This window comes from Aethalodelphis obliquidens, unplaced genomic scaffold (genome assembly GCF_003676395.1).
Source record: "Aethalodelphis obliquidens isolate GAN/ISIS:26980383/991018 unplaced genomic scaffold, ASM367639v1 scaffold25, whole genome shotgun sequence".
NCBI classification, from domain to species: Eukaryota; Metazoa; Chordata; class Mammalia; order Artiodactyla; family Delphinidae; genus Aethalodelphis; species Aethalodelphis obliquidens.
Window position 1 is genome coordinate 11,612,941 of NW_020837969.1, and position 11,963 is coordinate 11,624,903.

General features: G+C 48.7%; 1 long non-coding RNA gene across 1 annotated transcript; it reads right to left on the bottom strand.

The window, feature by feature from the left end:
• Positions 1-257: 257 nt before the first annotated feature.
• Positions 258-1,437, bottom strand: LOC113628742 (uncharacterized). Its single transcript, XR_003436214.1, has 2 exons — positions 713-1,437; positions 258-583 (listed from the first exon to the last, which is right to left on the bottom strand). It is a non-coding gene; the product is annotated as an uncharacterized LOC113628742 (long non-coding RNA).
• Positions 1,438-11,963: the final 10,526 nt, after the last annotated feature.

Genomic DNA, 11,963 nt, shown 5'->3' on the forward strand with positions numbered 1-11,963 from the left:
GTTCACGGGCCTCTAGAAACTTCACCAGTGGAGGAGGAGAAAGCAGCAGAGGGGCAGGAAGATGCTCCGCAAAGACAGGGTGTGGCTGGGCGCTGTGGAGCCCCGGGAGTGAGGGGAGAGCCCCTGGGAGGGAGCTTGGAGGTGAGGGGGGAGTTGCCATGGGGCGGGCGCAGCCTCAGGAGCAGTGGCCCAGAAGGAGGGGCCTACCTACCAGACTGTGCCAGCGTCCCTTCACCTAACAAGTCTATCAACTGGGATGATGGAGAATTTCGAGTTCTTTATTTTCCTAAAAATAATCCAATTGTGATTTGATCCAAGGATTTGGGGACACTTAAACACATTGTTGCAGCCCCTCCCCAAAGTTGGGGTCCGCTGTAGCGGTGAGCTGGGGCAGTCACTGGTCACAGGCGTGCTGGTGCCTCCATGCCTCACCGGGGGCTTGGGGTGCGGCCAGCACGGGGCCCCCATGTGTCCTGAAGGCTGCTACACCGCTGGGGAGTGTGTCCCTGATCCTCTGGAGACAAGCTCAGCTTTGCTCCATCCAGGCTCAGAGAATTGTCTCTTTTTCCATGCTCCACCCTGTCTGGAACACATAAGATGTTTAATGGCATCTTTATACAACACATGAAGACTAATTCTATTTTCTATGCAATGATAATACTGGGGTGCAAAATAAAAACCAAACCAAACCACCCAAACAAAACCCTGTCACCTTGGTGCAGACTTGGTAGAGCAGTAGGTACATTAGGGTGACCACACAGACCACATGCTGGGTACCATGGCAGGCGGTGAGGATGTGAAGTTGAAATCCCTGATTTTCAGGAGCTCACTGTTCGAGGCAGATATAGGATGGCAAATACACAGTGAGAAAATGGGGTGATGGCTATAAAGACATACAAAATATGGAGAGGCCTGGGGCAAAAGCACCTCTCTGACAGATGCCTCCAGGCCAGCAGGCATCTATGGCCAGGGCAGAAGAGGAGATAGCTTGTGTTTGCTGGCTTGTTTCAGATCTCCTCTCGGTCTTGGGCCTCCTTATCTTTCAAATAGGAATCGGAATAGAATCTTAGGATCCTGAACTAAGAGGTGGCCAGGAGCACGTGGTAAGCGTGGGACAGAGGGATGGGAAGGCTGACTGCACAGCCACCTGCAGGCACCTCATCCCTCCACTTTTGAAACTCTGTACTTGCCTGACAAGACATGTCGTCATCAGGCTTCATCCTGAGAGCAGCCAGTTTGCAAGCCCACAACTCCTCACCCAGCTCCAAACCCTCTCTGTTCACCTGGCGCAGAGCTGAAGCCGAATCCGGCCTCTGTGGGCAGCATGCCATTAACCGTTAACTTCTCCCACCTGGTGGGGGTCTCAGTACCTGCAAAACAGCTCAAAGACGTTGTTCTGTGTATTCCTTGATGGGGAACCAGGACCCTGCCCCAAGGCTGCTCTATTGTTTCTCTTGAGTCCCCCTCCCTTCCCTAATTAACAACTGCTTGAATCTGCCCCATGGAACTCATGGAAGGTCATGGAGGCTGACTGAAGCCTGTTTCCTATAATCAAAGAAATGGGGACACAGGAAGGATTTTGTGCCCAGGAACCCCACTGGGCCCTGCTCTGTATCAAGGCTGTCTCAAACTCCACTCATGGACATGTTTACATTAATACAGATGCCCCAGCACATTCCACCCTAGGTATTTATCAAAGATAAATGAAAACAGGGCCACGAGGAGCGTGTACAATAATGTTCGTAGCAGTTTATTCCTTGGAACAACCTAGATATCTGTTTGCAAGGAAGTGGACTAACAGACTGGAATATTCAAGCCGTGGAAAGAGAATGAGCCGCTGATACGTGCGACAACGTGGACGCTTGTCAAGAATAGTATCTTAGTGAAGGAACGCAGACACAGAAGTATATGCCGTGTGACTCCATTCGTGTGAAATGTGATAGAACCACGCCCGTGGTGGCTTTGCGGGGCCAGGGTAGGGACAGGGCAGCCTTCTGGGGTGATGAGAGTGTCTGGCGTAGTTTGGGATGAGACTATGCCTGTGTTAAATATCATTGAGCATTTCACTGCAAGTATGTTAAACCTCGCTAAGCCAATACATATTTTTTCTTTGGGAGGAACATTTCTATCTGACATATTCCTGGCCAAATTTTATGCAACATATTGAATTAAAAAAATCAAACAACCAGCAAATATGTTGAGGGCTTACCCCACACCCAGAATCATATTAAGAGTTGTGGGAACTGCAGAAATGTAGAAACCTTCCCTGTCCGCTAGGAGCTTGTGCTCTGTGATTGAGGCAGGAAATACATGTAAGAAGTGTTAGCAATCAAACATTTAAACGAAAATTCAAAAGACCTCAAGGAAGGGCCAGGTCATTCGCACACGTGAACTTTGATGGGGGTCACAGGGGCAGGGAGATCACTTTAGCCTGAGCAGTCATAAGAAGATACTAAAATTCACTTTGGCAGGTGAGGGGGAAAAACATAGTTTCATAACTTAATATGGCCTCTAACAGGGCAGATGTTTTCGGTAACATCTCTTAGAGCCATGCTCCCTTTCCTCTAACGTAAATCTCAGAAAGTAGGCACTTCAATCTAGAGACAAAAACGGTAAATCTCTAAGTCTCTCCCACTTCTGGTGTCTTAAAATTCCACCCACGAATTCAAGGGAGCATCTCCATGAAGTCCCGAGTTATTCCCAGCCTGCCCACATGACCCCACTCCTCAAGGCTCAGACCAACCCTCTCTTTATATGCTGATAACAATGACAGCTTTGATAATGACAGTGATGGTGTAAATGGCTAAATTTTACTTACTGTTCACTGCACACCAGGCTGTGCTCAAGCACTCTGCTTGCCTTATGCTCCAAATAACCCTAAAAGGTCAATCCTGTTATTACTGTGTCTTGAAGATGAGGCCCCGAGGCTTCGAGAAAGCTCAGTAACCTTGCTGGGACCCCACAAGTAGGCAGACGTGGATCCAGGATGTGACTTGGCTTGTCTGACGCCATCACTGCATGTCCACCTCCCTGGGGGGCGCCCCCCTGAGATGCCTGTTTTAGGTGATCCTCTTTCCCCCAGCCCTCCAGTGCTTGAATCTTTACCAGTCACTAGCCAACCACAGTTTCCTGTAACTTCTTTCAGTTAATTATATCCCAGCTCGCCCTGCCCTCGACTTACAGAAACATCTCAGCTTTGCGTGAAGACCATGAGCTCTCTGAAGGCAGGGACTAGGGTCTGACACTTTACAGAGCCCTGAAAGTAGAGTTCTCGGTGGAGAGGGGAAGGAGAGGCTGGCTGCCCGGCCAGCCAACATCGTTTGATCTACACAACACGACCACGGCTGGAACACTGGGAACAAGTCCCCTTCAGAGTCACCTCAGATGTGGTATTGAAGTTGGCTCGTCCTCTGCATGGTTATTTCCAAGCTGGCATGTGCTTCTCTTGGTTCTATATCGCTTTCTGTGAGATCCAAGCAATGGCATAAACTTCGATAGATTGTTAGAACCAAGAGAGGACTCTGCGTGGAGCCTAATCTGTCCTTGTAGATAAGGCCACACCTTCAAGACTCAGCTGGGGGAGGAACGGCAGAGCTGGGGCCGAGCCTCCCATGCCAAACATGGTTTTCTTCCCCTAACACAGCAGATAGTCTCTGTGTCTGCTGTCCTCTGAGCCTGGGAGTCCCAGATCCCTCTCCCCACGTCCACCAAATGCGAGACCACCATGGGCTGGGCGTGGTCGCTAAGGTGTCTGTAGCCTTTTATCAACAGCATTGCTGGGCTGCTCTCTGACTGGCCCAGACTTCCAGTCACCTTAGGTCACCCTGGTCTCCTGCCCATCATGACTCTGTCCCTCTGCTGAATGGGGGACGACTGACCATACCCTCCTGGGAGGAAGCACAGAGGTGCAGCCTCTGAGTGAGTTGAGCAAAGTCTATTAAGGGGACCCTTCTTCGAAAGGAGAGGCATGAGAAGATCCTCTCACGTCCAGCCATGAGAATTTTCCGAGTTTCTGCTTAGGGTCACTAGTTGTACAAATGAAGGCAATGTGCCACAGATGCCCCATCACCAGGGCTACAGTAAAAACCTAATAAATGGAAAACAGCAACATTGCCTGATGAACAACTGGGTTTTTCCAAGCAATTTTGTCAGCAGAAGTTTACTGCTTTTTGATAGAATTGAAAATAAACAGGGGCTTCCCTGGTGGCGCAGTGGTTAAGAGTCTGCCTGCCAATGCAGGGGACACGGGTTCCAGTCCTGGTCCGGGAAGATCCCACATGCCACGGAGCAGCTGGGCCCGTGCGCCACAACTACTGAGCCCGCATGCCATAACTACTGAAGCCCACGTACCTAGAGCCGCAGCAAGAGAGGCCGCCACGATGAGAGGCCCACGCACAGCAACAAAGAGTAGCCCCTGCTGGCCGCAACTGGAGAAAGCCCACATGCAGCAACAAAGACCCAATGCAGCCTAAATAAATAAATAAATAAATAAATAAATAAATAAAATGAAATAAAAAATTTTGAAAAAGAAAAGAAACAGAAACAATAGAAAGGCAGTATTTTAAATACACCTGGATTTTAGTAAATCATTATGGTAATGTGCTACATAATTTTGGAAAATTAATTCTGGTTTGGCTATCAGCAATAAAATGATGAAATGGTTAATGGGCTCCATAATCATTCTTCCAATAATGTCTGGGAGAAAATGAAGTTAAAGCAAATCTAATTTAGAAAAGCAAGTGGAATTGAATGGTTGAAAATGTCAACAGAAATGATTCTCATCTGTTGGAAAATAGTGTCTAATGCACACGTGGAACTATATAACCAGAACACAGAAATTTAGCTTCTCTGTTCACATGAAAACCTCAGCTTCATCTGAAATGCTGAGGATGGCAGGACAGAAAGAGGATGAATTCGCGCCGTTAGGGAGTCTGCATCTGCGGGACCGAGTTGATAAAGGCAGCCACAGCCAGGAGAGTAGGTGTGTACGAGGGCCAGAATTTGTTTCTGTGCACACCAGGACCCACACTCATAGAGATGTCTAAACAGAGGAGCCACTTCCTGGCCCTGTGACGGCTCACCTTTTTTCTATCTGCTGGCCCACAGGGCCTCATTCCAGGTGTCTCAATCCACCTCCACGAACAGGGGAAGCAAAGAACAGCAAAAATACCAACAATTTTGCTCAGTCTTTCTACAAATGCTCTTTGCTTTTACTGCAACATGAAACCCAGAGCAGCATAAGTGACGTGAGCCACGGGTGGGTGTAGCATCACTGAAAGCCTAGCGTTTGAGGAGTACCTAAGGAATGGCACATAACCGCCCGCAACTTCTCTGCTGAAGTCATTCTTCCGAGAAGAACTTCTCTACTATATCTGAGTGGGCAGAAGTAAAGAAAAGCAAATGCCAAAGCTAGGACCATGCTTAGGCAGGGAGCCCAATCCCAGGTGCATATTTTAGAGATACAGTGGGGAAACCTTGAGGCACAACCAAACCGAGGAGGGAACTTACACGTGTCCAGAGCTGTGGAGGGCAGTGGAGGGTCCCCAGTGTAGCTACTTGGCTGGGACTTGGTGAGGTTTCGTGCACAGCTGGGCTCTCTCGTCTCTGTGACCCATGGGTCTGATGTGTAGGCAGCTGCCGATGGAAATCCCAAGGATTAGTGTGCTGCTTAAGTGACCCTGTCAAGTTGCCCCGGTGATGCAGCGAAGTCTAGAGACAGGAGCTTACTTTCTGTTTCTTGGTTCTACTGCCTCATGTTGACTTGTTGCAGCAAAATACATCAAACATTTACCCTTTCTTCTGCTTCTCATTCCAGCTCTAAAACTCCTACTTCTTTTCAAGGTAACATGGATGTTCTAACTAGTGCAAAGTCACATACAAGGGAGTAGATAAACGGAAGTCAGGGAGATTCATGTTTCAAGATATTATCCTTCCCTACCGGGAGGAAAAGTGTACTGTTGGAAAATATTCAGCCAGCGTTCTAAGCCAGAGAGCCTCATAGGTCCATGGAAATTGCATGTATTTTAAAGAAAAATCTTGAGAGGAAAATAAATAAGCTACTTTATATAGATGTTTCTCCATTGACTGAAGGATAATTGTGCTGTCTACAATAGTTGTTAGAGCTATAAAACCTTAAAAGGGCATTTATAAGAAGGAAACACAGACTTGCTGTGATTCCTGCTGTTACAAGTGAAATGCCCCCTTGCTCTGCCTTGTCTTATCCTGGCATGGAAGGAAAATTGCCCGGTAGACAGTGTCTGCACAAGATCTTGCGAAAGCTGGGTCTTCAGGTGACTTGCAAGTATCATACGTTTACATATGATGGCTTCCTAACTTATCAAGCCTCCACTCACAGGTTGCCTTCTCATTAGAGCTACCTTTAGTATTTCAGTTAAAATTGCAACGTTCCCCAGACACTCAGAAACCCCCTCACATTGGTCTATTTTTCACCCTTATTAATGTATTAATAAATTTATTAATTTATTAATTACCCCAGGATGTAAGCTTCACCAGGGCAGAATTTTCTTTTTTTCTCTTTTGTTCACCAATGCATCCTGGCTCCCAGGACAGTGCCTGGTACATACTAGACACTTAGATAATTGCTGAATAAATAAATGAATGAACAAATCAATGAAACACATCCTTCATAAAAAAAATGTTAAGTATGCATGTTCATGTTCTAGACCAGAAGATTCTATTGATCTCACAACAGAATTGAAGGAATATACCAGGAGGGTTGGTAAATGGAGATATTTCCAGATTATGTTGCTTATTTACTTGATAAAGTTTGATGTTACTATGGCCTGAAAGTTTGTCCCCTCAAAATCCACCAGTTGAAATCCTAATGCCTGATGAGATGGCATTAGGAGGTGGGGCCTTTGGGAGGTGCTTGAACCCCGAAGGTCGAGCTCTCATGAATGGGATTAGTGCCTTGTAAAGCTACCATTGTCTGTGCTTTGCCTGAAGCTTTTCCTGTATTAACTAGAGATTCAAGGTGGGGATGGCGGGAGAGGATGAGGAATGAGGGAGATATGAACACAAACAATAAGAAGCAGAAGAAAATCAAAAGACAATAGAAGACAAAAAGGTGGACCAGGACAACACAGCTTGCGGTTTATAAAGCAGACACATCACACGTCAAAAGATCAAACACCTGTGTCAGCCGCTGTTGGTTAAATAGGCTGTAATGAGCTACCTTGGGAAATCTATGTCACACACATGACATGAGTACTATGGAAAAGGAGACCAAGAACCAAGCTCTAAAAAATGGGCAAGAATGTCTTTCTAAACTTGTTGCTTAGAAAGGAGACAGATTTTTCAGTTGTATTCCTCTTTATCATATTTTAAAATTATTGATCACTATTATTTTATTACTGAAACAATACAGTAGGTGGAATATACTATACGCTTAATGAAAACTAGAAAATACAGACAAGCGTAAAGAATAAATATCTACAAACCATCCATAATTCCACCACTCGGAAACAACCACTGTTGTTTTTAAAAGAAGCCCTGTTTTGAAGCCTCAGGTAGCTATGCAGGAAACGTTCACCTTTGGAAGAGGGAAGGTCCACCGTGGGGCACACGTGCGGTTAACTGTGTTCGCGTGTTTCTCCGCACGGGCCCTCAAACTACTTACATTACAATCATCTGGTGCGTTTACTTAGCTGCAGCATCCCAGGCACACCTGTGGCTTCTCAGTCAGAATTTCTGGGGCTGAGGTCTGGGCAGCGGCTAATCTACAAGCTACTCAGGAGATTCTAAGGCACAGTACGGTTTCAACTGCTGGTCCAAACGAACGTTTCCCAAGCTCGCCACGATGTGTGCGCGAGGATCACCCAACGAGCTTGTGAAAGCTGCCGTCCCACCCCCATGAGATTCTCTTCGCTTTGATCATGGTAAAACCCGCATACTTCTGTTACCCAAAGTCTTTCCGGTTGATTCTCTGCAGCCAGATTTGGAAGCCCCTGCTTTAGATCAGTTGTTTCCTATTTTTGTTAAGCCCTCAAACTCTTTGTTCCAATGACTGGGCTTTCAATTAATGTGTAAAACAAGCAAAAGCAATTACTGTTTGAATCAGAAAAATCTGGGCAAAACTTGTACCCCCCCGCGGTGCCCAGAGGTCTCCCCATCCTGCAGCCTAAACACCGCTGCTGGGTGGGGGAGACCCCGCGGGTGACGGCGCACAGGGCCCGACCTCTGTGGTCTGCAGTTGTCATGTGTTTGACGCTCCACAGGGGACACAGCAGAGAGGCTGGCATCTCATAACCAACCCACGAACTTTCACAGAACAGCTGAGGTCTAAGAGGGGCGAGGTCTAAGAGGGGCAAGGCCCAGTTCACACAGACGTCCACTGTGTCTGGAACTCAGTCCAGTGTCAGCGCCAAATGTGACACAAGAGGACAGAATCAAAACGCAATTGCTCCGGCTCTGTAAACACTGTGTGCACGTGGAAAACATTTGCTCGACGTCCTGTACAATGCTGGTCTCTGAGCGCAAACAAGGGCTCTTCCAGGGAATGGCGTCAAGAGAACAGGACCGCAATTTCTAAAACAAAACTAAATGTTAAATTACCCTTGCCCGCTTGACCCGGTGTCAGTTCCCCAACAGTGCTTTTCACAGTGGCAACAGGAAAATGGTAAAAGTATTTCAGACGGTATTTTGGTTAAGAGAAGAGCAAAAATAAAAAGAAAATAGCGTTCTACAGCAGGGCCTTGCCAGAAGTGCAGCAAATCAGAATTCTCCGGCTTTTCCGGCTTCCTGGGGTTTAATTTAACCTGTGCTTTGGCATTCCTTCTGCCCGCCAGTCTCCCCAGAAGAGGTGAGATGGCTCAATGAACTTTCACGCATTCATACCATCCGGGTTAAGGTACAGAAAACCACATGCTTTTTCTAGCAACTACAGGCATTTATCTTGGCAAAGCCAGTGGAAAGAGGTCTGTATTACACACTAGATCCCTCTCTACCTCCTCAGATGTGGCGGGATCCCCTTAGGGAAGGATGGAACGTTCAAACTGGGGTAGTTGAAGGAGGATTTAATAAAGGGACTATGTACACCGGTGTGGACAGGGTTTAGGAAACCCAGGAGGGACGGCGTAGTCCCTGGGGCTGGGTAACGCGAGCGCCAGTCCTGTGTTCACCCTGGGTGAGCAGAGTCAATGCCAGGGAATAAGGCCGCAGAGGTGGGACCGCCTGAGCTACGCATCCATTCCTGATGACAGGGAAGACCTCCTGATAACCCAGGAAAAGCGGTTTATGGTTATGGAAACATAGTAACGTTTCGTTATTGCTGATGAGTAGATGCCACAATGCTGTTTATAGTGGATTTGCATGTGAACTTCCATCCTTTTTACGGCTCTCACAAGGTGGTCTGTTAAATGTATAACTTAAACAATTTACCGTTTAGAAGTGAGGCATAGGAGAGGCAGTTCCCCTTAAACAAGGTCTCAGACGTGCGGTGTTTTCCGCTGGAATCCCCTGTTCGTCGGAGTCCTATCGATAGGACGTGGGTGTGGGGCGAGCTGGTGAGGCAGGAGTTAGATGGCCCCAGGCTGAGCAGCTGGAGTCTGTCCCCCTGAACAGATACTCCAAGACGAAGACAGCAGCTGGAGGGAGGAAGACCTGAGCCCAGCCCGGATAAGAGATAACGAGACCTCATATTCCTTCCCGATTACACACGTGCAGAAAGGCTCCTGGGGGTCAACAGGAGGGGGCGCCACCCCATAGTAGGTGATGTCAACCTACCCATAGGCCTCTGTGCTAGAATCCATCTTGGCTAAGAGATGCACGCACACACAGGGCAGGACCTTGAGATAAACCAAATACAGACTCAGAGCCAGACAGAGCAAGATGATTGGCCAGAGGAAACCTGGAAGAACTGCCGAATATAAGTGATTCAAACTACCACGAGGGCGCCACTCTCTGAGTCCATCCATGTGTCTATCCACGTGTACCCTTTTTCCTCCTAATAAATACTTTACTTGTTTCACTGCTTTCTGTCTCTGTGGAAATTCATTTCTACAAAGCCGAAGGGCCAGGGCCTTGTCACTGGCCGCTGGTCTAGTGGCCAGGATTCAGTGCCCTCACTGCCGCGGCCCGACTTCAATCTCTGGCTGGGAGCCGAAATCCTGCCTCAGGCTGCTTCAGGCCGAGGCCACCTGAGATCAAGGCGTGCAGTGTTTTCCACTGGAATCCCCTGTGCCTAGGAGCCCAGTCCAAGGGACGAGGGTGCATGGGGGCAGGCACGTGGGTTTGGTGGGCAGAGGCCTGGGGAGCAGCGATGCAGGTGTGGAGGACAGGGGGCGGCGATGTGGGCGTCGGGGGGGAGTGTGATTACATCTCAGGTTTGAGGGTGCCAGCGACTGGGACCGTGACCTTCACAAGAGCCTCTCAGTTCTGTTTTCTCCCCACCTCGGGTGAGACCTTGGGTTTGCCCTGTGATCTCAGTTCTCTGAGGTGTATAAGAAGTACTGTTGATTTTCAATTTGTTCGCTTTTTACTTGTAAAACCACAGGGGTGGCACCATCCAGGCTGCTTACCTGCTAGCCTGGACCCTGGAGACTGGCAGGCCACGCCCTGAGCTCAGGCGTGACTCAGCTCCGGGCCTGGCGACTCTGGAAGGCTGTAGATTTGCGTCCTCCTTCCGGCCGCAGGTCCGGCCCTGCACAGCCCTGGGGCCCCACCCTGCTCCCCCTACTGGCTGCCTGCTGTGGGTCCTGCCTGTTGGGCGCGCAGACAGCCTCTAGAGCTAGAAAAAACAAAGACGTGGATTCTCCTCTGGGCGCCAGAAGGAACCCTCCCCTGCCAACACCTAGTAGGACCCTGACCTCCGGAGCTGTAAGATAAAGGAAGTTGATGATGGGGTTGGGGGGGGACCGGGTGGGAGAGGAGGAAGCTGGGCGAATGCTCTCCCTGCGGGCAGCTCCCACCTGCAGCCAGCCCACCCGTGGCCCTTGGGGCTCGTGGCTTCCTGGGCTCTGGGTTGGGCCGTCGGCCCCCTTCTGAGGGAGCAGACTTCTCAGCAGAGGCCCTTGGCCGCTCAAGCCCTCGGCATCAGCCAGACCTTCCGTCAGGGACAGAGCCCCTCCTGGGCCACCTGCTCGCATGCCCGCCAGCATGCTGTGTGCCTCTCTGTTCACCCAGGTAATTATTCACCCTCTCCTATGGGCCAACGCTGCAATGTCTCCTAGGGAAGAAAAACAAATCCAATGGAAACAAAGCAAAAGCAGATTTTTTAAAAAGAAAAAAGACCACCCTGAGGGCTGTCAGCAGCAGCTTCATAGGTCGGTTCACCGGACTCCAGAGGCAGCTTTTGGGCTTTGAACAATCCCCCTCGGCCCTGAGATGAGGTTAAGACACCCCCGCAGAGAGCACAAGGCTGGGGCAACAGTTCTTTTACCGTAGACTCTTTCCTGCTAGTCTTCCTTCCAATCTCCAGTGGGAAGAGGGGGATAAAACCTAAAAGTGTGAGGTAGGCATTCCATCCTTTAAAATATGCGGATACGTAAAAATCCAGACTTCACATGAGTTTGGAGCACTAAACCCACCTTGCAAAGGATTCTTAACAAGTCTTCAAGCAAATGGTGTTAAATCTAATTAGGCACAGCTTTAAATATTACTGAAAGCAAAGGCCCACGTACGTGACTACAATAAATGACAGTGAGGCATCCGCTCTATTTAAAACACAGTAAGCAACTGTATTTAGCAGCACAATGGCCGAGGGCGTGGGTAGGGGCTGGGGTGGAGTTCAGGCTGGAATGCTCGGGAGGGCGCCGGGTGGCTTTAAATACAGCTCTTGTGGTTGGGATTAACAGATACACACTACTACATATAAAATAGATAACCAACAAGGACCTACTGTGTAGCACAGGGAACTACTCAATATTCTGTAATAACCTATAAGGGAAAATGTGGTGCTCCAAGGACAATGGTGCTTCAAGGACAAAGGACAGCCCAGCCTGAAA